General features: G+C 35.8%; 1 long non-coding RNA gene across 1 annotated transcript in view; it reads left to right on the top strand.

Annotated features, from left to right (window-relative positions):
* The window catches only part of LOC310915537, a 373,604-nt gene that overhangs the window by 48,497 nt on the left and 297,611 nt on the right, over positions 1-27,496 (top strand). The window lies entirely within an intron of this gene.

The following is a 27,496-nucleotide window of genomic DNA, read 5'->3' on the forward strand; positions in this document are numbered from 1 at the left end:
CAGGAGGGCAGGACAGGGGGCAAGTGACCGTAGGGAAGAGAGGAACAGGACACCAAGGCCCCATAGCAATGGGGAAACAGGGAAAGGAGATACCATGGGGTGGGTGATGGGCTTGCAAAACCCAGAGAGAAGATTGCACAATGTCTGCAAGGATGCGTGGGGGAGAAACTATTGTTACACCTGGGAGGGGTATATTTAATCTTCGCTTTTCCAGGGCAAGGCACTTGGAAATTCCATTAAGGGCACAAGGGACTCCACAATTAACTAATATTATTTCAAGTACAGTGATATTGCAAAATAGAGTGCTATCAAAATAAAGTTATCAACAGAATTAGATTTAAAAATACACTTAATTGTATTAAATAAAGATTTTAATATATGTGTGTTCTTCATAATTTCAGAAGATTAAAAAACATGTGGAGGAATATTTAAAGAATGTTAAAGTGATATCATTAGTGTCTGTAATATGTCTTATCCCTGACAAGCTGGAGAAGCTTAGAATGCAATTACATTAGAATTGTTTCTGATAGTGTTAATATAATGTTTTACATTAGTAGTAAAATATGAAATTTATATAATCCAGTGACTGGAACAAATGAAATTAAAATATAATAAATTAAATTGATGTACTCTCATTTAAGTCAACAAGGAGGGAGTGTTTCTGTTACCTAATAGGCCTTGAAATTTCTAAACTACCTTAGTGGAAAATTTTTTCATCATTGTGTTTTTGTTCATTTAAATATATAAAAGACTTCAGCACTAAATGTTTTATGTTAGAAAAATATTTCCAAAACTTTTATTCTGTTTTAGTCAATACTGAGGCATTTTGACTTCTTTGCTCTGATTTAAAAAATATTCTGTGGATGTAATTTTTTTTTTCTCTGACTGGTACTATTCACAAAAAAAACTTGTTGAGATTACTGGATTAAAGACAAAGTGGGACCAGAACTAGTCTATTCTTCAACCCATATGATAGTATATTGTCTTGTAAAAACCAAAATCATGTCGGAGGTCTTTATATTTTTTGTATTTTTAAATATGTTCCTATTTTTGTCCCTGAATCTACACAATTTACACAAATTTCCAACACTCGCAAGGAAAAGTAGATTCACTGTTGGAAACCACAAGGAGACATGTAATATTATTCGATGTGGCCAAGGAATCCTTAGAGTTTCAACAAAAGACAAACATTATGCATTGATTTTAAGGAGTGGAATTATAAAGCAATGAAAAAAAAAAAAAAAAAAAAAAAAAAAAAACAACCAGAAAAGATTACTGCATTATATATCTTTGAAGACAGAAAGGAAGGCAGACTTACACATTTCAGCTTCCTTAAAAAAGAAAGAGATTTGCAATACAAGCACCACCAAAAAGAATTTGCTCTCACAGGTAAGTATATCAGAGAATAAGAGAATGAAATAAAGATATAGCCATGCTACACATGCTTTTTACCTACAATTTTTCTTTAGTTCTTAGATTGAGATGGTCCCTGGAGAGGCAGGAGAAGCATACTCTAGATGTTTAACTACTAAAAGATGCAAAGTCATACTTTGATGCAAAATTAAGATATTTTCTAATTTATACCTTTACATCTTTTAATACAAGCTAGTTTGAACACCATGTGAACAAAAACTGTATTATTGTGGTATTTCGTAGACTGACTGGTTATTTAGTAGAATCACAGAATAACCTGAGTTGGAAGGGACCCACAAGGATCATGAATGTCCAACTCCTGGCCCTACACAAGACAGGCCCAAGAGTCACACTGTGCCTGAGAGTATGGTCCAACCAAAATATTAAACAGATCAGTTCAAAATATTATGAGCAAAAGAAGAATGCTTATGCTCCATTATGATCATTCTCAGAATAAAGGGAAAAATATAAAAATATTTTTTTAAATTTGCTAGAAGTTCATAAACCCACTGAATGCTGACACCAGTTCATATCACAGAAGTGAATCCTTTGAACACTGATGATATTGGCCCCAGCCTATTGTGTAGCCAATAAAAAATATCCATTAGATGATAGTGTATATTGTGAGATTATTAGATTTCTTTTCACCTGAAAGTTCATTTGCTTTTCCTTGTACTGAAATATAAATAGAGTGAGGGAAACATGAGTATTTTAAGTTTATTTTAATACACTTGATGTATTAACATCACTAGTGTGATCTGTTTCATCTGGGCATGAGACTGCCTTGTAGTCTTAGGCTACATGTACCTGTAGATTTTTCTTATAGTAAGCTTAGGCTAAAAAAAAAGACAGTTTAAACAGCTGGGACTCCTGCATGTATAGATCTCTCAAGAAGTAGCATTTTTTTTTTTAAATGCTAAACTACCTTGACATGAAATTTTATTTTGCTGCAGTTCATTTCATGAAGGGAGTGACCTGTTATAATTGTCTTCAGAAACAGGGAACATCGCGGCCAAGTGATCTCTTCAAATATTAAATTCCTTTGGAAAATGAGAATTTTAAACTTCTGGGGGAGATTTAAACACATGCCAACCTAGTACTAAATCAAATGAGTTTTTGACCTTTGCCATAATTTTGGCTGAATTATCTCTCTGTGAAATTATATTTCAAATTATAGATTTAAGAGTTGACAGACAATGTGATGTAAAAAGGGCAAAGGCTTGAGTAAATTGAGACCAAGTAGATACGGTATGGCCAAAAAGTATGAATTCAGGGAAGTACCAGTGTGTGTCAGCTGGTAGCCAGAGCATTAAAAAAAACCAACGTGTATATACCTCGATTTTAATAGTGAACCTTATAAGTCAACCACTGAAATACATAAACCCCAGAAAATTAAAGCAGATGTGAATAATCATGAAAAATAGGTGCACATTTATGCTTATGAGACAGTTTCATTAATCCCAGCACAACAGAAATTCTAGTGATTGAAATATTGGTGTAACATCCTGATGTGGTGTTAGGCACCAGCCAAAAATTCACATTCATGCAAAAATTTATGGATACAGAGAATATAATGATTTCCTCTCCCTCTGGCTCACAGAAATTGACTTGCATGTAAGAATCAAATCAATATTTTTAAGGTGTTCAAAATATCAAATATTATCAGGGTAAAAATAATATATATTTTTTCTTTATGTAAAAACTCATGCTTATTATTATACTTTTTATTTTGCATGTGATACTTGATTTGTTGATTCAAGATTAAATTTCTGCTACAAGAAATAGCAAATAATATTTTTTAATTTCTCATATTTGTTTATAACTTTATAGTACATTGTCAGATTCAATCACCTCTTTCTTGAGCTGAAGAATCCTGTTTTTCCATACATTTAAAGTATTCTCTTCTACGGGAAAACCTTACCATGTTGTTTTATCTTGTGTTTATTTTGAGGAGGTACCATGGCTTTAGACAGCAGAGTGTCTTTTTCTATACTCTACTAAAAGAATATGAATTTTTACCAAACATGGAAAAAATTAATATTTAACAAGAACTTCCAATAATTCTTTCCAGAAATCATATAATCAGTTAACAACATATTCATTCCTTAGTTAAATTCTCATTGAATGTCTCAAAGCTCTAAAATAATTTTGAATTCTTAACAAAATATTATCTTTTTCTAAATATGTATAGATTCTAAGGGTTCTATTCCATGTATCTGCCTTCTCTGTTCATTACATTATTTTCTGTTTTCCCTATTGAAAATCACACTTTTTTCTTATATTTTCCAGTTCTTTTTCAGAGAAGTTTTTAAAATTTGCGTCCATGACCATCCATTCCTCAGTTGTCCACAGTATCTATTAAATAGGAGTAAATAGGTTGATTATAAAAAGTACTTGGTCCAAATAACTTCTTTGCAGTTTATTCAGCTTCAGGAAGTTATTATTCCTTAGGACGGTACTACAAAGAAAGTGTCTGGAAAGAAATTGCCTTTGACTTGTTTGTATTAAACTCCAAGGTGAAGAAGTATTTTAGAATTTTTTCACCCATTTCCTTTAATGGTCTTTTTTCACCAATTACCCACCAGCCCTCAATTTCTCTCAAGTGTTTCTTACTGAGCTGTGAAAAAATATTTTATCGGTAGTTTTCACATCCCTTCCACATCTTCTGGCCTCATTTTTTACAGTTGTACTCTTGTCAGAAATTTCTTTTTTTATTTTTTACATGGTTTGGGAATGACTTCCACCTTTTGAAGGACATATTATATTTCTATTCTTCCCTTTTATTCTGCTATGTAAGCTTTTATTTTGTTCCTTTACTTTTCCTCTGAACTTCTATTATGGTGTGTCTCAAAAAGATTCTCTTACACTTCGTTTTACCCATTCTGCTTCTTGCAGATTTGCCTGTGTAGCATTCATATTTTAACTAAGTTCCCTTTCTGAATTAACTATGAATGCAGTTATTACCTGAGACAATAACAAGTCGTAGTGGTCTCAGCTTACAAGATATGTTGACTAGTCTAAATATCTCTCTAATCTTAAAATACCTAAATACCTAAATTAAAATACTTAAAATACCTAAATTTCAAATTCTTTTCTATAAAAAAATAGCCCAGCTCCAGTTTATTTTCTATTTATAAAAAAGACTAAATATATGCTGGAGTTTTATTAGGATGATGTAGAAGAAAGACAAAGGCAAGAGAGGGAAGGCCAAGCAAGGCAGGTAAGCAAGGAATGATAAGGCAGCTACTGTTGAGATTCTTTGTTTCTTCAAAGCAGAATATATTGGAGCATTTTTGGTTTGTAATTTGAATCACTATCATAATTTCTCAATATCTAGCACTTATTTTTTGTAGTGAAAATACATTCAGATTCTCACTGTCATTTTTTGAGAAGCCCTTTGTCCTAAAGAGAAAATCCAGGAAAAAAAAAAGTTGGAGGAAACAAAACAGATAATTTTGCCTACACTTTGCACATTTTGCTTAAACAACTGCAGATCACCAATGTGCTTGCTTAGCACCTCTGCTCAGGAGAGTGTGCTCAGGGACAGCTGTGAACCCCCATCTGCACTGTGCCTGTTGTTTCCTCACACCACCTCAGCTTTTTCGTTGTACTTTTCTGTCTGACAGATTAAGAAACAGCAAACCCCATTTTGCACAGATTGATTCACACAGGACTCTCATTACCTATTCTCACGTGTACTCTCCCCTTATTTATTCTCTCTCCTGAGGAAATGACTCATGCACAGAACGGAGCACCCATCCAGTTATTCTGGAGGGAGCTGATAGACCCACTACCTGTTAAACGATCAGCTCAGGTGCAGTTGCTTCAATTCAAGAATATAGTCACAACATGTGGGAAGAATCATGAATCAGAAATTACTAAATTCAGAGCTATTATCATGAATCATGCTGTCACCTCAATGCAGGAATTGTCATTCTAGTGCTGCTCCCAGCATGCAGAAAGATAGTGAACTGTATTAATTTAGAAAAAAAGTGCCCTTTGCAGAGTGTGATTTTCATAAATATCTTAGACCAATAGGTGCCACCATTGCACTGTGACAGTCACACAAAGTCTGAAAGAAAAAACGAGAGGAACTCTTTTGTTTCATAGTTCAGAAAATGCATTTTCTGGGGGAAAAATAAGCAGGGTTTGGTTTTGGTTTTTTTTCCCCTGGAAAAAGCAATTTTGGAAATGTAATTTTGTTGTTGGGGTTCTTCTTTTCATTTCTTTTCCTTCCTGTCTTATTTTTTCTACCTGATTTATTCTAGCCACGATGTCACAACCTTGACATTTCTTTGTAATCATTCGAAGCCTTTGATCACAAGTATCCAAATGAATTAAGCTTTAGTAAACTGCATGGATGTGCCTTTGTGTCATTTTGCTGCTGAGCCAACACTACCATGGAATAACTTCATTTGATTAATTTCTCATTCTTTTGGTGACCTAAATAGGGCTGTTCTTACAATTCTTTATTGGATTTTTTTTCATGGAAGTCACACTAGATACACTGTTCCAAGTTACAAGGTACCATGGAAAATTCTGTTGAGAACAGAATGTTTTGATATTGGTTTTCCTTTGTTCCAAATGTAATGAATGGAAGTATGGGGTTTGGGTATATTAGTGACTTCTGTGCCCATACTAGATTGTGCTTCAAAGTCTCTGAGTACTGCTGTTTACTAGGTAAAGATTGAAGAGAACAGCACTCTTCACAGTTAGAAATTCTGGAACCTAATTATTGATCCACTTAGATGACTTTAGAGCATACCATATTAAACGAAATTTATTTTCCTCTTTTTAGGCAACTGTAATATCATGATACTGGCTTATACACATATACTTGCAAAACAAATTCAGATGATAAGGGAAGTTTCCTATACTACCCAACTTACTTATCTGAACCTAATTCAGTTTGAATCTCTAAGATGAGAAGAAAAATCCATAATCAATATCCTTTCAGTTCTTAACTCCTCTAGATGAGTTAGCACCTATAATGTGCAATGGAAATGAATGTAGAAAATGTGATAAAGTAACTTCACTTTCTAGTAATTCCAAAATAATTTGCTAACAGTAAATCAATACAGGTATGACCTGAATTACACCAAACAATATAAAGATAAAAGACTTGTCCTAATTTCTTTGGTTATTTAGTCTTATCTGCATGACTGTATTTTATTTGGTTATATTTTGCTTAATCCTGTAATGTGCTACTAATGTACTAGTTGGAATACCCCACTCAATCACTTTCACATTGCATAGGTATCTAGGGAGCCTAAGTTTGTCCCAGTAAACAAACCAGTTTTTCCACCTTTTCCATGAAACCATTGTCAGGGAAGAAAAACAGACATATAATGTTCCACATCTTAGTGAGTCAATGGCAATGTGGAGAGGAGTGCTAGGGTAGGGGAGACCTTAAAAACACCCAGCTTTATGGGCTGACAACAGTCCAAAAGAAGTGCTTGCACACATCAGTGCAGCACAATGTCTTGGCCACTATGCAGTATTAAAAAAAAAGTTTATTTAATCAAAATTCATTTCTGCTGTATCTCTGCCTTATCTAAAATAGGCATGCCATTTGTTGTTGGCTGCCTTTTCTCCAAGTAAATTTATGCTAGCTCATGTATCTCTGCATTGTTTTCCCTACAGAAGACTGCTTGGAAATATGTGCAACAGTTAAACTAAATAGGGTAAGGGAATGTGCTGATACACCATTATTTTTATCATTTGCTCAACTACAAATTGGCAGTTTTGGCCTTTGTCAGCAGTGCAGCAGCCCTCCTCAGGCAGTGTCTGGCTGCAGCCTGGGGGCTTGGCTCAGTGTCCTGGTTTGACGCTAGCCAAATGCCAGGCACCCATGAAAGTTGCTCACTCACTCTCCCCTGCAGAGGGAGAGGAGAGAAAAATTTAATTAAGTGTTCATGAGTTTAGATGAGGACCAGGAGAAAACGCTCCAAGGGCAAAACAGGCTCATCTTACAGATACAATGTGAGTTTATTACTAAAAAATCAGAGGAGGATAATGAGAAGTAAAAGAAGCCCTTAAAGAACACCTTTTTTTCCCCTACCAACCCCTACCTCCTTCTCACTGACAGCACAGGCAGACAGGGCATGGGGGTTTTGGTCAATTCATCACCCAAGGTTTTCTTCTGCTGCTCTGGGAGAGGAATCCTTCCCCCGCGAGGCCATGGGATCCCTCCCATGGGAGACAGTTCTCTGCGAATTTCTCCAGTGTGGCTCCAAATCTTACGAGCAACAGTCCTCCAAAAACTGCCTCAGCCTGAGTCTCTCCCACAGGCAGACAGTCCTCCCAAAACTGCTGCAGTGTGGGTCACTCTTCCATGGGGTGCAGTCCTCCAAGGACAGGCTGCTCCAGCCTGGAAGTGGGGCCCTCTGTCTCTATTTGGGTCTCCCATGGGATCACAGCCTTCTCCAGGCATCCACTCACTCTGGCATGGGCACTTCCCCCACGGGCTGTGGGTTGATCTCTGCATCCCTTATGGATCCTCACGGGCTGTGGGTGGATCTCTGCATCCCTCATGGATCCCCATGGGCTGTGGGTGGATCTCTGCATCCCTCATGAATCCACGGGCTGCAGGGGCACAGCTGCGCCACCATGGTCTCACCAGAGCCTGCAGAAGGATCTCAGCTCCAGCGCCTGGAGCAGCTCCTGCCCTCCTTCTCCACTGACCTTGGTGTTGCCATGTTGTTTTCCCTCACATGTTCTCACCTCCTTCTCTTCTCTATCTGAAATTAAAACTGCTCCACTGCGGGGATCCGCCGTCGAGCGACTGACGACCCAAGTGCTGCCGGCACTTGTCAGCCCTGACACCTCCGCAACACAGGGGCCTTTGAGTCAGGCTGGCAGGACCACAGCTATGGGATGAGTATTAAAAGAGAGACGGGACTCTGAGGGTTCCAACAACAGAGGGTTTTATTCCCCTGAGTCGGTTCTCTGGAGAGACCCCGAAACTCAGGATTCAAGAACTTTTAAACGGGGGAGGTACAGAAGGGGTGGGTAAGTGAGAGACCAATCAGGAATCATCAGGGTGTGGCTCGGAGACCTTCAATCATAACACAAACCAATAACATAACTATGGGAGGGGGAAACTCCTAATTTTGCCCAATCACCCAGTGCCAGGTATAGAAGATTCGGGAAGGTGGAGAGAGGCCCAAGGTGATGGACAAGGGTAGGAGTTATATAACCAATGATTGACAGGTAACGGTAAAGGGGTAAACAACTTAAGATCATACCATTAAGGCAAGGAGAAAGGGGGGAACAGGGGTCAACCATTAAACACACATAATAACTTCAACTTCATAACTTCAACACAAAACTTAATATTAATCAAACTGGAATTGCCTTTCACACCTCCACACTCCACTGCACCACATTGTTTTGATTTTCTTCTTACATCTGTTATAACAGAGGTATTACCATCATCTCGACTTCGCTCAGCCTCAACCAGCAGCATGTCCACCTTCAGAGCCACCAAGGACTGGCTCTGCTGGACACGGTGGAAGCTTCCCACAGGAGCCACCTCTGTGGGCCCCCCTGCTACCAAAAACCAGGCTGTGCAAAACCAACACCCTCAGATGGAGCACTGAATCTGGGAGAGGGAAATCCAAGTCTAAAGAGAGTCTAAATGTTTCAACATTGGCAGACTTTGGTTACAAAACATCTTAGTGCTAGCGATATGTTTTTATTTCATACAAAATATTTCATGATGCACAAACCTTCTATTGTTCCTGTCAGCTAATATTTTCACTAAAAATTCAGATAGCTTTTGCTGAGGAACTTCAGAATCTGCATCTGTCTGTCAGCTCATACATCAGGAAAGGCAGGCATACCATCAGTAAGTGATAGGGAAGCTCAACTCAGATGCAAAAGGCAAGCTTAGAGGAAAAGATGAGTCAATAAGGTGAGCAATCAGACTATTTAATGCATCAGGCTGTCAGTTCTCTGTAAAGTTGATTAGACATCTAGCTCCAGGATAAGGGTAATAATGAAAGACCCTAAACATACTGAAATACTTACCCTGCTCTGCTTTCTAGTCTGGCCCGGAAAACCAATTCCGCTGCTTTCATACTCACTCTTACACCCAGCCTTGCCTTCTTAATTTGCATACAGGAAACCATCTACTTTTTCTAAACCATCAAGGCTTTTCTGAAGTGTTATAGGGGCTGCTTTGGTTAAGCATTTCAACATTTTTTCTACTAATTACAACAACATGTCATAAAATAGTAAGCCAGAAAAATTTATAGTGTTTATCCAAACTCAACTTGCAGTAAACCCCATAACAAACCCAAATCTTTTGTTTGTTAGTGTTTTGCAGCACTGAATGTTGCTGCAGAACAATTATAGAAGCCTTTCTGTCCTCTTTCAGTAACATAATTATAGCCCTTCTAGTACTGTGTTGTACACTGAGGATTATCAGCTCTGATTCCTAAAGAGACAGTAAGGTTAAAATAAATGCCTCTTCTAAAGCAGGTCTTCTGAAAAAAAAAAAAAAGGAGACATCTAAAAACAAAAGTGATAAAATATTTAAAAATAAATATTATAGAATCTTGTATCTCATGGGAAGTAATTTTGCAGAACTTTGTGATACACATTTGATTAAAATCACTGATATCACTGCTCTCACTGAAACAGCTGTCATATCAAAATAAGTAAATTGGTTTTCTGGACTTCTGAAGTATATGTTCTTCCTCTTGCAAGTGTTAGTGATTACCAGTATTTTGAAGCACCCCTTTGCTATTTTTGTCAACATTTTAAAGAGAAGTATTTAAAGCACACTATCCTGCCATTTTTTCTCTAACACTACATCATAAGTGGAAAGATTTTCCAAATTTTTTTTCTTTTTCTGGGAAAATATCTTAGTTGATGGAATGTTCAGGTCTTTTGTTTAATTCCTTTTCCTATATCTCTTCATATCTCACTCTCCCTTTTTACTTGGACCAATTTCAGGAAACATTTAAGCAAATGGTCCTTGTCATAAAGAAGATGTCATTTGATGTCTAAATCACAGTGCATGTATAGCTTTAGCTGAGTAGAAATTAGTTAGGTGCTTAAACCAACCAATTAAAGACATATTTTGTGTCTATATTGTCCACACCAGAATGTATCCTTCTTGTCCAGTTAAGATAAATGTAACAGAATTTTTGTTGCTTTCTTGAAAACCTTCCTTACATTTAACTTCCATGTATGGATGGTCCCATTGACATCAGAGCATTTGATCACATGACAAACTTTTATGAAATATTAAGTAATCTCAGATCCTTTAATATTACTATGACATCAGGATATTGACAGTTGAATGATTGGTTTTAGTACACTTGTTTTTCAGGTTGTCTGTGAGAAATCCTAAATAAATCAGCAAAAAATCAATGCAGGTGCTGAGTGTGGAATCTCTCTCTTTCAGTGTAATTATAGATTAGGTGTTTCTTCATGTGTAAAAACCTCTATAAAGAGTTTTATTAGGATGCATTTGCAGAGATTTTTGTTTGTTTGCTTTTTTTCAGGGTGTTTTTTTTTGTTTGTTTGTTTGTTTGTTGTTGTTTTTTTTTTCCCTGTCAGGATATTTTGATAAGCCTTAGGCACCAAAAGATTCAGTGTTAAGGATACTTATATTCACAGTCCCTTCAGGTAAACTGTAAATACTTTTTCAAATATATTGCTTTACATTTCCGCAAAGGTGAAACACAGTTCTTAATTAAAAAAAACCCAAACAAACAAATTAAATCACAAACAAACAAACAAACCCCCCACCCACCACATCATAAGGGCAATCATTGCAATGCCATGGCAAAAAACACTGGCTGCTGGTAGCTGATTAGAGTTACACTAAGCATGTTCTTAATTACATTATTAATGAAATTTTGTTCAGCAGAGTTAACCCAGGAAACTTAGGAAAGGGAGTATTCATGAAACTTGTCTGTTCAAAATCTCTTCTGTCTTCACACCAGAGTGTCACAGTAAAATTGAAGAAATTTAATTTTTAAGAGAACTCTTTGTAGTTTGATAGGTTTTTTTCTGAAGTTCTCATCCAGATATTTGCCCATACAAATTGAATTTAAATAAAGTTCACATCTCTTTTTAGCTCTACAAGTGTACAGCAGTATGACAGCAGTATAGAGCCTTCTGACAGCGAGGTCATCTTGAGAACAGGCTGCTGAGACAGAGTAGGGGAGAAATTCAAAATAAGAAGGACCTGGACCTGTTGGAGTGAGTTCAGAGGAGGGGCAGAGGAGGGTCAGAGTGTGGGGCACGTTTCCTATAAAGACAGTCTGGGGCAGTTGGGGTTGTTCAGCTTGGAAAAGAGAAGGCTCTGGGGAGATGTTAGAGCATCTTCCAGTGTTTGAAAGGGGCACAAGAGAGCGAAAAAGGGACTTTTGACAAGGGTGTGTAATGATACGACAAGGGGGAATGGCTTTAAACTGAAAGAGGGTAGAATTTGTTTAATATTAGGAAAAAAACTTTGCTGTGAGGGGGTGAGGCACTGGAACAGGTTGCCCAGAGAAATTATGGATGCCCCACCCATGGGAATTCTCAAGGCCAGGTTGGATGGGGCTTCGAGCAACATAGTCTAGTGGTTTTGTTCCCTAGGCTGAACACCAGAAGCAATGTCATGTAGTTCCTGAAGTTATTGCCTGGCATTTTATGTAGAGATTTGAGTGACTGATTCACTTTTCCAGTATAGCCACAAGAAAATATTTAAATAAATTATACCATTACAAATAGAGGGCAGATGATTACTGTGTTTACTTCATACAGCTTACAAGAGGAGAGTATGGCCAAAGTTGTAAATGGCTACCAGTCTTAAAAAATAAGATTCAGAATTTTGGGCTCTTTTACATTTCAGATATTTTATAAACGGGTCCTAGAGAAACAGAGGAATATATTAAGGAAATATTTTATTTGTTTTGGGCAAATATTAAATGAACAGAGTGAGATTCATAAGCCTTCCCATAAAAAGTTTCTGTAAGAATAAATGTCTTAGATTTTAATATATCTTCCTATATCCCTCAACAAATTTTGCCATGGAACCAGCTAGAAAAACCAAGCAAGGTAGCAGCTATTCCTCTGTAATTAAGATCTTCACTCTGTGAAAATTACAGACCTGTAACAGTAATGAACAATTATGGAATGAGTTTCTGCTTTGCATAGCTGAGACAAAGAGCTCAAAAAGCCTTTTAGTAATCAGTTCATGACATGAGTTCAACAGAGTCCAGGTGTCATATTTCATAGCTAGAACTGTGTGTGCACCAACAGTGGAAAATCTAGACTGGCATGAGCTCAGACGTCTCAGAACAACCTACTTAAAGTGAACAGAATGAAGTGACAATATTTTGATAGATATTTTGATTCTGAAAAGAAAACATTTCAGTGGTTCAAGAAACACTAATAGTGTAATAATTACATTTTCCTGGATTAATAGTTATTTTTGAAAGACTGAGACCCCCAGATTAAAAGCTACACAAAAATAGTTAAAAGGAAAAAGTAACAGACTATTATTTATACCACCAGTTCCACTGAACCAGAAAAACACCTCAATAAATGAAGGCTCACTGAGAGGTGTTCAACATCAGCTTGGCAGATTAGTTTACCAGAACTAACACTCACTGGTGGGCCAGTTAAAGGGATCATGATTTGACTAGGAAAAAGGAAGAGGAAGAGGAAGGTGTAGGAAGACAGATATAGTGCTAAAGGCAATCCTGCCTCCAATATATTGCGGCTGTGTTAATTACCAGAGTGGGAAGAGCCTTGCCCTCACAACTTGGTGTGATAAAATAGTGAGTTAGTTTGTAGAGAGTCAGTTGGAGTCTGCTGGCTGTGCTGTGAGGAGGAAGGTTCAGGAGGTTGTGTGAGGGACAGACAGGAATAGGTGGCCATGCTAGGGACAGGAAGCAGCAAGCCAGAACAGCAGGGAGAAGAGAGAAAGAGCCTCAGCTGTGGGGAGTTGTCCATGGGATTGCTACATAGAAAAGGCATGAAGGACTTCTAGATAACGTGGTGGTGATACTTGAAGCCCTCTGAAATTTTTATTGAAGCACTTTGAGTGCAGGGCTGTCTTGACTTCCACAGGAAGGGGAAGGAAAACACTGTAAAAAGGTTTGTATCTATGTCTGTTTGTATCTCTCTCTAAGCAGGAATTCACATTTTGAGGCATGACAGAGTGCATTGTAGATGCATTGAATGGCTTGGTTTAAAAGGAGTCATAAATATAATCTAGTTCAAATTCCCTGCCATGCCCAGGGGCACCTCCCACTAGGTCAGGTTGCTTTAAAGCCCTGCCCTGCCTGGCCTTGAACACTTCAGGAACAGGACATCAGTCCCATCACAGCAAAGAATTTCTCACTAATGTCTAATTCAAATGGCTCATTTTAGTTTAGACTTGTCCCCTGTCAATGTACAATAATTATGCTATTCCATTGGGACAGTGCTGTCCTATAGGACAATGCTGTGTGCTTTACTGTCCTATATGGCAATCCTCTCAGCCCAATTATGTGTGAGAAGTGACTAGTTCCCCACCTGAACCTGTCCCTGCACATTCAGGTTATTCAGAATTGATCTACACAGTGTATGACAAGCAGAGTGAGGCAGCTGTCCTCACGTACATGCCAAGTCCCCAGTTCCCAGATGTAGGAAAGGCAATTCCTGCTGTGCAAGCAGTCCTTCTGAACAGATGTTGTGCATCCTGGAATTCCGTGACTTTTCTTAAACAAGAAGTAATAAAGCTTATCTCATCTTCATTCCCTTGAACTCTTCGCCAAAGAAACACCATGCCATTGGCTTCAGGAAGTTGCTTGCTTTAGTTTCTAAATTTATAAGAAAAATTGCATTGAAGAACACAATAAGGGACATCAGTTTGGAGAGGTTTTCTTTGGTATTTTTGGGGTTATTCTGGTAAGTTGGTTGGTTGGTTAGGGTTTTTTGGTTTTTTATATACCTATAGAAATGGAATATTGATTTCCCTTATGGATTAATTTGGAGACTACCTCAAGAAGTTCTGCCTAGTGAGTTCTTGCTTTGATTTTTCTTTTCTTCCTCTGTAGCAGGTTAAATATAGACCAAGGGATTTGATAAGGAACAGAATGAAATTCAGTAGAGGTCTGTCAATCTGAACTAAAACTTCATTGTTTAATACTCCCTCTTTAAAAGTAATAAATATATGATTTTTGTTTAATTGAACCTTTTAAATTGAAATATGTACTGATGGCTTAAAAAGTCTCAGTAATAAAATAATCAGTCTCAATAAACGTAATTGTTCTTTGTGAATTTTATAGGAGCATCAGTTTTATGTTTTTGTATAAATATTTTATATTCTTTGCTGTATATAAAATTTGAAAGTAATTTCTTTAGTGATCTTAAAAAACCTGAAGTAATTTCATTTTTTAATAACATGGCTATCAAGTGCATATCCAAGCAACGATGTGTTACATACAAATACATCATGTTATATATGACTCTGTCAGAGGCAAAGCACTGTCAGGAGCTCTAGACAAGCTGACTGATAGCAAAATAAAAAGGAGACTTTTGTGCCAGATCATCATTTCATGGATTTAAGGCAACATTTTCCCCTCATTTTTTTAAGTAAAACTATATGAGACCAAAGAACATACCCGGATCAATTGGGATTTCATTGGACACAAAATAGGTATGAAAAAATCTGGTTTTGCGAAAGAAATAACTTTTCAGCTATCGAAATGGAAATGGTTTCTCATCTGAAAGTCTATAATATTTGTTAGATAATCTTCAGTTTTCTGAAAAAAACCCCATTCACTACTTGACCATTTACTCAAATCTGTACACAAATTAGAGAGAAGATTAAGAGAAAACTCTGGTTGGGGAAAGAACACTGCTGGTGCCAATGAGCTAAGTGCTGGTGCCAAGTAGTTGATTTATGGTCTTGTGCTTTTCATGATTTATTCACGTCTTAGAGACTGACATATAAACTTTTTAAAAGCAATTTTAAATTATCTCAAAAATGCTATCAGTGTCAGCAAATTTCTCCACATAACTCATTTCAGATTTCTGCTCATTGTTCTTTCCTTTCTGGAGCTACCTGGACCTGAATTCCAGAAACTGAGAAGTGACTTCTGACTGTCATTTCCCCACACTCTTTCTTTCCTTTTTTTTTTGAAAAAAAGGTGTAAAGACATCAGCAAGCTTCGACAGCACCTGCAACTGCAAAATTGTGCTGTGAGCTTCTGTTAGACCAAGTGACCTCTCACTCTGCCTTGACTTTGACTCCCACAAAGCCTGAATGTAGGATCAGGGGCCTCTAAGACCTAGAAGTAAAGCTTTCAAAAAACCCCTTTGAGTACCTCAGCTTTGTCTACGTCTATTATCACCAGGTCCTCTCCCCACCAAGCAGTGGACAGCAGTTCACTCAACATTCCTTCTTCTACCGGTGAATTTCTATAAGCTTGTCTTCCTACCCTTGACATCTGTTCTGAGTGCCAACTCTCACTCTGCTTTGGCTTTTGGATCTCCAACCCAACACATACAAGCAGTGTCTCTTTGGTACCACTCAAGAGGCCAGTGCTCCACCATTCCATGCACCTCCTTTCTGTATCTGAGCTCAGTCAGGAGTTCCTTGTTTATCTGCACCGACATTCTGCTCCAGCTGATCAATTTTCCTGCATGTCAGAATGAATCCTTCTGTGTTTTGAGGAGATTGTCCTTGGAGGCCAACCTGCTCTCTGGTGCCATTTTTCTTTTCAGGACTGTCTCTGACAGGATCTCACCAAGCAGAGCACTAAACAGAGAGGCTTGTGGTTGTAGATCTGCTGTTTTTCTTGCTCATTTTTCTCCGGATCTCAAACAGCATTGTCTCATAGTAGCTGCAGTCAAGGTTGTCCCCAACAGGAACTTCACCAACCAATTCTTCTTTATTCACGTGAAATAAACCCAGCACAACTGCTTCTGTAGATTCCTGGCATCAAAAAATTGTTTTGGTTCTCAGCAGAAACTTTGTGTAAAATTCTTCTCTCAAAGTTAGTGAGCCAGATGAGAAAGGTGAGTGTGTCTGTGTTAGTTGTTTATTAACTATTCTCACAAATGGCCCCCAACTGGTTTGTGAGACACAACACTTTGCTGTACCTGATATTCTGGTATTAACTTATGTGTATGATTGTCCTTCTTCAGATAAATGTTTTCTTTTCATGAAAGCTTAAAAAAAAAGAGGAAAATATGTAAAGTAATCACAAAACACAGTTTATTTCTATCTTTTACACTATTTTCAGCATAAATATACAAAAAAAAAAAAAAATCATTCTTACATCTTTCTTCCTAGGCATAATTGTTTCAGATTGAATATGGGGAGGGTACTTTGTATAGTCTTTCTCATGTTTATTTTATGCTCATTGAAATATGCATATGAATTTTTGACATTTTAGGTATAAAGCTGTATTAGTCTAATTTAATTTTAAAACGGTTTCACATTTAAGGTGTTAGCAGTGCCTTATGAAATAAGAAATTTTTGTACTCCTTAGCTATCAAAACTAAGGGGTTTTTTGACTTAGAGTTAATAGAAAACTGTGAAAATATACCATCAAAATAAATAAAATAAAACCAAACCCCAAATAACCCCTAGAATTCTTCTATTCTATTAATGCTGTTGAAAACAAAATAAAAATCTATGTTTTCCAGGTGGTTTAAAATTTATTCTGCTTATAGGCTAAGGGGAAACTTCTAAAAAGGTGCCATTTGTACAAAGCTACCTTTTTACAACTTTTTTTCTACTGAAAGGCTTAAGAATTTGGGTTCCAGTAAAAAGAAAAATTAATTTGACTCAAGGCACTTTCTTTTCCTTTGGTTATAGTGGCAGGAAGCTTCTTTTCTTTCCCCCTTTAGCAATAAAATTGCAACATTCAGGATTTATTCAAGTAGAAAACATAGAATAATATGTAAGAAATCCTGAGTAACATCTGTGATTTAGTCAGTTTGCTAATAAAACATGACAAGATACATATAGAGTGTCTACTCCTCAGGAACTGGCTGGACATTAGATATTGCATGAGGAGTGGACATAAATAATAAATCATTTTGTTTTGTTTCACTTCTCCATGTATCCTTGCTTGTCTTCATTAAACTGACTTTACTGTAATCCATGATTTTTTGATCTTATTTTCTCTGCTGTCCTGCAGAGGAGGGGGAGTTAGAGAGTGGCTCAGTGGGCACTTAACAGCCAGAGAAAGTCAACTCATCACATTATTAAGAAAAAAAAAAAAATCAGGGTTTTATTAACTCCATGCATATAAAGGAGATTTAATGTTGACAGCTCGTGCAGATTAAGAAAAAATCACTTAGACATATATTTTGGTACGCATTTGTTTAATCCCTTCTTCTAAATAAATAAAGCTAAATAAATATTTGAATAGATTAATAATTTCTTCTAAGTCTCATGAGATATTACCTCTCCTTCAAATATGCAAATGATTGTATATGGAATCATCAGATCAGTGTGCTTCCATCATTTCCTGAAAACATGTCTAATTTATTCTTCCTAATTCCTTTTCCTCAGTATGCACCAGATTTCACTTAGCATTTCAATCCTACCATGGTACTCCATGAAACAATCAGAATAAACTCTGCTTAGAATACAGTGCACTTCATACATTGAAGTGCAATTGAGCTTGAGCACTTTTTCAAAAAGGGAACAAAAAGCTGAAGGTAGTGACAGAGTCCCTAATTCCTTAAATGGCACAGTATTAGGCTACTAGTGGATTCTGCATGTTGGAGTTTATACACTGTGTTAAAACTTGTTAATAATTGAATCTTTAAAAGCCAGAATATCATGAGAAAAAAAAAAGTTCTAAGATTTCTGTCAATAGATTTTACTATTTGGTGCCAAAACATACCTGTTCAGCTGACCAACAACAAACTCCCTCACCTTTTAAGAGCTGAAGATACAGGCAAAACACATTAAATTCCCGTAAGTTTACTGGTTTCTTAGTGTGTTTAGATAGAAACAATGCCCTGTCAGATACATCATAATATTAATACTACATGACAAATTCTAATTCATTGTAACATGATGTGATGTGCTAATAAAATACAACTTGTAAATGTGTATTACCTATGGCAAACTAAGTCCTGTCAAAACTAATGAAAATTAAAGCATTTTCCTGTCACTGATGAATAGAATTTATTTTTATGCTATTTCTTTCTGATATATAAACACATTGGGATACTGATAAGTCTAAAAACTATTCCTGTCTAAAGAAGTGGAATTTAGAGAAAGATCAAGGCAGTTTGGAGAAAGTTGGAATTTATGAAAGGGAGGCACAGGATGAAAATGTTGCACTTGGCTGGCTGAGGTCACAAATGACATGGCATAACCTGTACACCTGCAGTGAGATGTTATTGAGTTTCTCATATCATGCCTGAATACTGTCCTCAGAAACATTGTTGTCAAAAGAGATTCAGCTGAAATAAAATGTTGATTAACAGGCATAGTGACATTTTCCCATGAGTAGAACCTGTGGCAGTTCTGCATCTGGCTAGTATTTGGAAGATATTTCAGCTATTTTTCAAGTTCATCTCCAGTTGAAGATGACTAATGCGCTAACTCTAAAGGATTGCTGGAAGCTAAGCCCCGAGGCTGCTTGAGAGCATAAACTTTAGCTCATAGTTAATCTGACCAGACTTCCAAGTAAGGAACAGGTATGGGAAATGATTTCAGAATATTGTGTGCTTGGGAAGATCAGCATGCATGCCAGCAAATCTGACTGCTAGAAGTCTTTGCCCACTTCCCAAATTTTAATTCTCAGTCACTCTCTTCAAAATCCTCTAAAACTTCATGCCTAAGCTCACACACATGTTAGTGTCCACACTTAAACTGCTCCTTTTTTTTTTTTTTTTTTTTCTTAAGTTCCAGCCAGCATTGCTTTTCTATGTGCTTCATAGCATCATACTTGCTGTTTCATTTAGCTTTTGTAGAAGGTGAGATTCATTTTCCCTACTAAACTATCTTACTAATACATTCTTTAGACATCTCTTGTGTCTAAAGGAATTACTAAAAATTAAGAATCATAGCAATGTTCACTGCATGTTGTCTACACATATGTAAGCAAATGCACACATACACATCTACAAATACAATACATCCTTTGGTATCCATTATAATCATTATCACTTTACAAATCAAAGATGTCTTATCTTACAAAAGGAGGGAACACAGTTTCCAGAGATGAGTTGATAATTTAGCAGAACGTTTTAAAAGTAGGGAAGCTGAGTTGCAGATCCATACAGTGCTTGGGATCTTTGCCAAGGTATGAAAAGGACTCATGAAAAGGACTGGTCTTCTCAGGAAAGGGCCAAAACAGCAGATGATTACATACACAAAATGAATGATCTAGGCTGGACATGCCATAAAACTCATAATCAGGAAGGATAAAAGTATTGAACCTTCAGTTAAAACACTTGAATTTCCCGCTTGACATTTGAATATGATCTTCCCTAGTGCAAAACTTGATTGGTTAAAACATGGAGATCCAAAATATTGGAATGGGAAAATATTTGACATACCTCATATATTCCAGTCTTGGTCATCTTTTTTCTCTGATGCTACAAGAAGGATCGCAAAACTAATTCCACAAAATCCCTTTCTAAGCTTAATAATTGTATATACATCTGAATTGTGTTCTCAATTCTTTGTAGTTGTGTGATGTATGCTTTTGTGGAAGAGGTTTTTGACAGAATTCTTAAACTCTGTATCTATTAAAATGCTGATTTTGATAAAAGGGTATTATTTACCTAGTACAAACAAGCACAGGAAGTTATTTTCTTTGCTTTTTAGTCATAGAAGAGGGTGTTTCAAAGGGATTTGGAGAAAGACTAACTGCTGTTCTATTTACAACAGTTGAAGTAAGAATCAATCTTGTGGTAAATAATCGATCTCTTCTCTTTGGTCACCAGCAACAGAACCCAAAGGAATGGCTTGAAGTTGTGCCAGGGGAGGTTAAGGTTGGATATCAGAAAAAGGTTCTTCACCCCAGAGGGTGGATGGGCAGGCAGAGAAGCATTTGGACAATACTCTCAGGCACATGTTGTGACTCCTGGGGACAGTCCTATACAGGGCCAGGGGTTCAACTCAATGATACCTGAGTGTTTCTTCCAACTCAGGTTATTCCATGATTTTCTGTGATCTATTTGAGTTTAAAGATTAAATGAGAGTACAGAGAATCAGAAACTAAGCATCAGTAGTGTGGCAGTGAACAGAAGTTTGAACTGAACTGAAAGTTAAAGGAGAATTGTGTTAATGGAACAACAGCTATGGTAAGATACTTAGGGAAGTGCATCACATCTAAAAATGTAAACTTAATCTCTATTAAACTGAAAATCAAATTTCCATTCATAACATCACAAAAGATTATTACCTATAATTTCTGCATATAAATGTCCCAGAGTTGTGTCCTGGCAGAATAAGACTTAGAGTGGAGAAAAGATCCTAGATCCAAGTAATAAACAGATAAAAATTGAGCTGTACAATTGAAAGTCTAGTAGAATTTTAACTAATATGACGTTAATAACATATCACAGAAAGAGATTTCTTTTTCTGATTAAAAATTTCAAGTGCAGTCTTTAGAAAAATTACAAGTTACAGACAAATAGGGTTTAGTTAGGTTTTTGTTGTTGTTGTTGTTGTTGTTATTGTTGTTGTTTTTGTTTTGTTTTGTTTTAATAAAGTCTCCCTAGTGAAATGGAAATATTTTTTATTGTACAGTGGACAGTTATCTCTAGATTTTTAATTGGAAAAAAAAGAGCCTTTATATTCACTGCATGAATTATATTCCTATCAATTTGTTGGGGAAGACAGTTGTAATATTATGTGTAATCCCTAAATCTGTTATATTGTGATTGGTTTCATTATGTGCAACTGATTGGTCGTCCACAAAATTAAGCAATATGACTTCCTTACATTACTGTTATACTGAGATTGAAGTAGTTATTTACCATCACCATTTACTGTAGGCTGTAGTAGATCATTGCCCAACATTTCTGGTTCTTTTACATTGCATTTCTGCTTTTGGCTGGGATGGAGTTAATTTTTGTCCTAGTACTTAACTAGTGTCAAAGCACAAGTACCTTTTCATAGAACTTACTTTGTTTTTTTAATTACTTAGCTAAGTCTGGTGAAGAAGAAAACTGAGACATCTATAAAAATAAATCAGAGCAATTTTTTTAGGATAACTCGAGAAATAAACTGCTCTGAAATAGAAATAAACTGCTCTGAAATAGAACTATGGTGAGAATTTCCAGCATAAATAAGGGCTTCTTGCAACATAACCATAGAAGGCAGAAAATAAAATGAAAAAAAAAAAGAAGAAAAGATAGTTTTTAATAGGATGAAGAAGGCAAAATGAGATTATTCAACATGTACTTCAGTTTTTCCCTGAAATAACTAGAAAAAGCCCTTAGGAGGCAGTGCAAGGCTTTTACTATCATTTACAAGCAGCTTATTTTGAATATCAGCTATAGTACCTATTACAATATTAAGAGAAGTACTACCTTTAAAAAGAAAATTCACTTCAGATTCACATTTTATAATTTATCTGTGGACTCTTTCCTAGCTACATCTCTTATGAACATAGGTTTGTTTTTTCAAAATATTCCATTCTTTACAAACAGTACTTCCAGCTTTCACTTGAGAGTCCACAGATGGGCTTAACTTGCCAGTTCTGCCACAGATTTCTAATGTGACGTAACACAAGATATTGGGAGAAGTGACCTGAAAGTGACACCTCTCTGTGTTTCATGGAGGAATGAGGTTCTCTGTTCTACCACTATGCATGAAGGGTAGAAAACATTGTCCTTTCCTCATTCCACTGGGATTTGGGAACCAAGACACACTGCTTGGAGTAGGACTCAACCTTCATGTTGCTAAAATTGGGATGAATCCTTGATTCTCTCATACAGTGTCATGCTCAGACACTCACAAGGTCACGCTCAGACCAAGAAAATATATGTGAAATAGTATATCAGGAAACACTTCTGATGTTTGCAAGCAAAACTGAAAGATAATGATCATTAATTATGTTATTTAATGTTAAAGGAAGACTTTTCAGAATACAAGATATCTTCAGCAAAGTAAAGAAAAGAAGGCCTTTGTGGGCCAGCACCTAAAAATAAAAAAGGTTCAGATTTCCTCTTCCCAATAATTTTATTTTCTTTGATTTTTTTTTAATTTGTTTTTTTTAAATGTAATTATGGCTCTTGGTCAGAGGGGCAAGTCTTATTAGACAGCTTGCATTTAAATACCTTAACATAACAAAGAACCAGTTTAAAACTGTAAATTCCATCATTTTGAGTTTGTATTCAAGTGAAAAAAGAATTTGTGAAATGAAAAATCGGGATGGTCTTAAATCTGTAGAACTGTTTAAATACTGTTATATTTTGTTCTAAGAATGATCAAAGAAAATAAAGTATACATGTGACTAAACAGTGTCAATATCATGCAAAGTGTAATTACCCTACCCTGAAGTGCATCTAATGTCAAATTCAATTAACAATACCATCTGAAAAATGCTTTCATAATGAATTTCAAACAATTGACTGATCTTTTAATAATAGTTGATGGTTAGACATTCCAAAGGCCAGTGGGAAAACACTGCCTTTTAATGAGGAAAACTACAGCAACATTAAATTTAGTGGTGCTATCTTTTTCTTTGAATGGTCTTCCACAACAAAATAATAAATTTAAGCAGAACCTTAGAACAATCAGACAGCAGTCAAGGCATATTTGCCTAATAAAGACACAAAATAAAAGTAGTCTGCTGAATGCGTCTTGTTAAGACAAAGTAGATTTTTAAGTTTTGACTGATTTCAGAAGACAGATACTTAAATACTGCTGAATCTATTAGAAGTTTATTGGACTGTTTTTGAAGTAGAAACTCTTCAGAAAAGCCTAGAGAAAAAAATGAACAAATTCTAGTGAATTTAATTCTAAGAAAAAGAAAATTGTACATGAACAATGGATGCGATTGAAAGGAGGCTGAGGGAAACAAGGGGGGACCTTCAGGGTTGTTTCAGAAGAAGCATTTTTATAACAATTTCCCCCCTCATAGCTTTTATTACTGAGCAGATGTTGCAGGTATGAAATATACCTTTGGTCTGTTTAGGTAAGACATCCCAGCAGTGTCCCTTCCCATCCTCTACTCCACCCCCAGCCTCTCATTGTTAAGAAGGGACTGCTGGAGACACAGCCTTGATGCTCTGTGAGTACAGCTCAGCACTGGCCAAGACACTGTTGTGTTATAAACACTCTTCTATAAATGCAAAAGAACAGTACTATAAGTATTGTAGCCTTTGGTTTTGGTTAGCTTGGAATCTAAATAGCAGCCTACAAAAAGTTCCCCTATTTTTACAGCCCTACAACATTATATTATCTCATATCAATTATATACTGTGCATAGTTCTAAAATGTTTAACAATTCTACCATGAAAATTGCTATATGCCCATTATCATTACAAAAGAGGAAATAGCATATTATAACAATTTAAATTCAAGGAAGAGAATTTGGCACTTGTGGTTCTTGTAAAAAATCTTCTTTGGATAATAATATTTTGTTATCATAGCTGTAATTTAATGTATCATATGCCATAGCTTGGAAATGTCAAGTGATACCATAATAAATTGCAAATCCATTTAAATTCTACCTTTTGCTAAGTGGTTACTGCCCCCTCAAATCTGAAATATGACTAGATAATATAAAGGAAATGCTGATATCCTTAAACTACAGGCTGAGAGCAAAATCACTGAGGATTTAAGGAAAACAATCCTAAGGAACACAATCTATATGCTTTTTTTAATCCTCAGGAATATATTTGTATATCAACGCTAATAATTTGACTTACGTTGTATTTAAAAGTAAAGAAGATGACCTTGAAGAATTTGGACCCAAGTGAGAGGTAAAGCTGAGATGAACAGTCTGTAATAGCCTTGCAACAAATCCTGAACAGTGCTTTATTCTTTAATCCATTGTTGTTCTCCTTGGATTCACCTCTACTTTAGTGAAAGCTAACCAAACTGAAAAAGATCCAGCCGCAAAAGAGGCAGAAAAACACAAGCATGAAACTATGAGATCAATCCTATAAATTTCTAAATTTCTTGTTAAGAATAACTTGAAGGCCTCAGAACTGTGAAAAACCCTTTCATTAGAATTCTTAATTGATGAACTTAACACATAGCCCATTTCTGCTTTGTATGCACTGTGCATAGTACAGCAGTGATGCATTTTGAGAAGGAGAGATATTATTTACCATTATAAAATGTCATGTCTTTTCCTGCCAAAACTCTTTGCTCATCTTAAAAGTAATTAGTTTTGTCATGACTATTCAGAAGTCATTAATAGAAAATTCTGGCTGATTAAGCACGTCCAGGGCCAAGACTCACAAATAGTGATTCCTCTGATTTACATGGATTCCCAGAGTAAATGTTTATCTGATACTGAGCCAAATTGCCTAAATCCTTTGTATTATGTTATTAAAGATTACTTTTGCTCTTGATCACACAATTTCACTGCCCTTATAAAAATGGGGGAGAAGGCTCAAATACCTATTACTTACTTGTGGGGACTAAAGTCTAAATGCATTTAGCCATTGTTCAACAGATAGCATTTCCAATAGCTTTTATATTTCCCTGTTGGTAGGAGACAGAAACTTGAAAAATTAGCACAAAACCTGCTTTTGAAAAAAAAAAAAAAGATCTCCCACTCCACACAGTAAACCAAGAGCGTGTAGTTTCTGTTGACTATTGCCTTCTTCCTCATCTACCAATTTCATATATTCTATTGACAAGTCTCCAGAGAAATACTGGTTACACTGCACTGCTCAACTTTCGAAAACATCTGCAAATCAACCACTGCCAAAGTTAAGAACATGTAAGAGTAGTCTACATTCAAAGAAAAGGGCAAAACAAACAAGGATACAAACTCTGTGATGGAAACACGAAGGTTAATTCTTAAAAATTAATTTTCTTCTGAAATTCATATCACTACTTAAATTGCTTCTTTCAACAAATTGTTTTCTAGATTTTTCTACAAAGACACATGAGTTCATGAAGAGATAAACTTGAAAACTGTCTATAACATTGTGTGTGTATTGTGGAACTATTTGTTGATTAAGCAGAAATTAAGACATTTATATTCAAAAGTTTTTTCCAGTCAGACAAAGAACAACATTAATCATTCTTAAATTGTGAAGGAGATGTTTCTAAGTATTCTTAATTGTGTTTTGTGCTGTCTTATCTATAGGAAGAAATACCAGTCAAACTCTATATGCACTGTTATGAATCTCTTAATAATTTTAGTGTAAATATTTGTTAACACTGTCTTTTCTGTTGTGAGTTTATAAGGTTTCAGCTTAATATTACAGATCATGAATTAATAATACCTGTTTTCTATTAAACTAAGGAGCCACATAAATTGCCTTTATTACTGTGAATAACATAAAAGAGTGAGGGAAGCTATAGAGTGAAAATCATTCTGAAGAGAAAGCTTTTAAAATGATACTGGCATTGCAGCAATGGAACCACACTGAGATTTGGATTAATATTCTAAAAGTTAGAGAATACAGGTGGAAACAAACATTTTGAAAGATTTCTACTCCCATTAGACCTGTAAAGTTAAAGAAGGTTTGAGAAGTTTTTGTACGTTTGGATAAGCAAAATGTTTAAGACGATTTCCCGTGACAGTCTTGCTCACAGCTACGAGAACATGAAAAAGAACTCATTCACATGGTAGCAGTGATGCAACCTAGGAAGAAAACAAAATTATTTGTTTCTGTCTTTCAGCTTCTTGCCAGACTGAAACACATTTTATATACTACCTTTTACTAAACTTTTTTCTTTTCCATAAATCTCCCAAGACTTAGATCATATCAATTTTCATTAGAGATAGATCTGTTGTAAAAGTAACATGAAAGTGTAAATAAAAATAACTTGAAAATTATGTAAATCAGGGCATTTATGAAGAATATTCCACATATAGAATGATACCTAGTCCCTCTTAAAGCAAATTATTAAGGATCATACATTTGATAACATAAATATGCACATTTATATTGCTGTCAGCAAAAAAAAAGTAAGTTATTTACAACAGCAAAAATGGTGTTTCATATTAGTTTTTGAACAGTTTGGGAATGTTTCATTTCCTGAATACTGTGTCTGTCAGCATTCTGGAAGTGAAAGAGTCAGAGAGACATTGCTGCAGCATCCAACCAGATGTGTCTTTCTCTTCTGAACTTAGTTTTGTGAAGTGTATAAAAGCAAATAATAGAATCGATTACTCAGCTCCATAATGAATATTCATTGTACATTGTTTGATTGCAGCCCCTGGCAGGAAGAAATAAAAATAGTACAGAGGCCTTCAGAGGATATATTTTCGCTCATTTCCATACGTCTCCTTTGACATCCTGTACTAGTTTCACTACTGTTTCAAAGAGTGAGAAAATTATTGGGGTTTAGATATAGAATCTCACTCAAAATCTGTTGAGCTACTAGGTTTCAGTTTAACAGCTTCGAAAAAATGGGCTTTCTATGCTTTAGTTCATTTTAGGAAAAAAGAAAATACAAGATAAATATTCAAAGTGGCATTCAGTACTATTGCAATAAATTATGGAAGTTTATTAGAGTTGTATTGAACAAATAAATTACTAAATATAACAAATAAATATCTAAGTAATAGAAATAAATATATAAATATATAAATAAATTTCTGAATTTTACACTTAATCATCATGTGATGCCAGGTTAAAAAACTGTGCATGTTCTTTCTTTTCTTGCCTTTCTAGAAGTCCATTCTGGGACTTAGCATTAAGACAATAAATTCATGTTTCCACATGTGCAAATAAACTACACATGTTTAAGCTCCCATTATAGTGAGCAGATGTTTAGTTGGGTAGCCAATGTGACTTAGACTTACTCAGCTTGTCTCTAGCACAGGTGGAGGTTAATCTGCACAGTAAATTGTATTAACTTCATGAGCTGTCATTTAGGAGTGATGAATATGTGTATCTCCCACTTTATCTCATGCTTTCTTATATTTGGCAGTATTGTAATTAGAACCAGAATATCTTCATGCTC

Source organism: Zosterops lateralis, assembly GCF_965231275.1.
Source record: "Zosterops lateralis genome assembly, chromosome: 1".
Lineage (NCBI taxonomy): Eukaryota > Metazoa > Chordata > Aves > Passeriformes > Zosteropidae > Zosterops > Zosterops lateralis.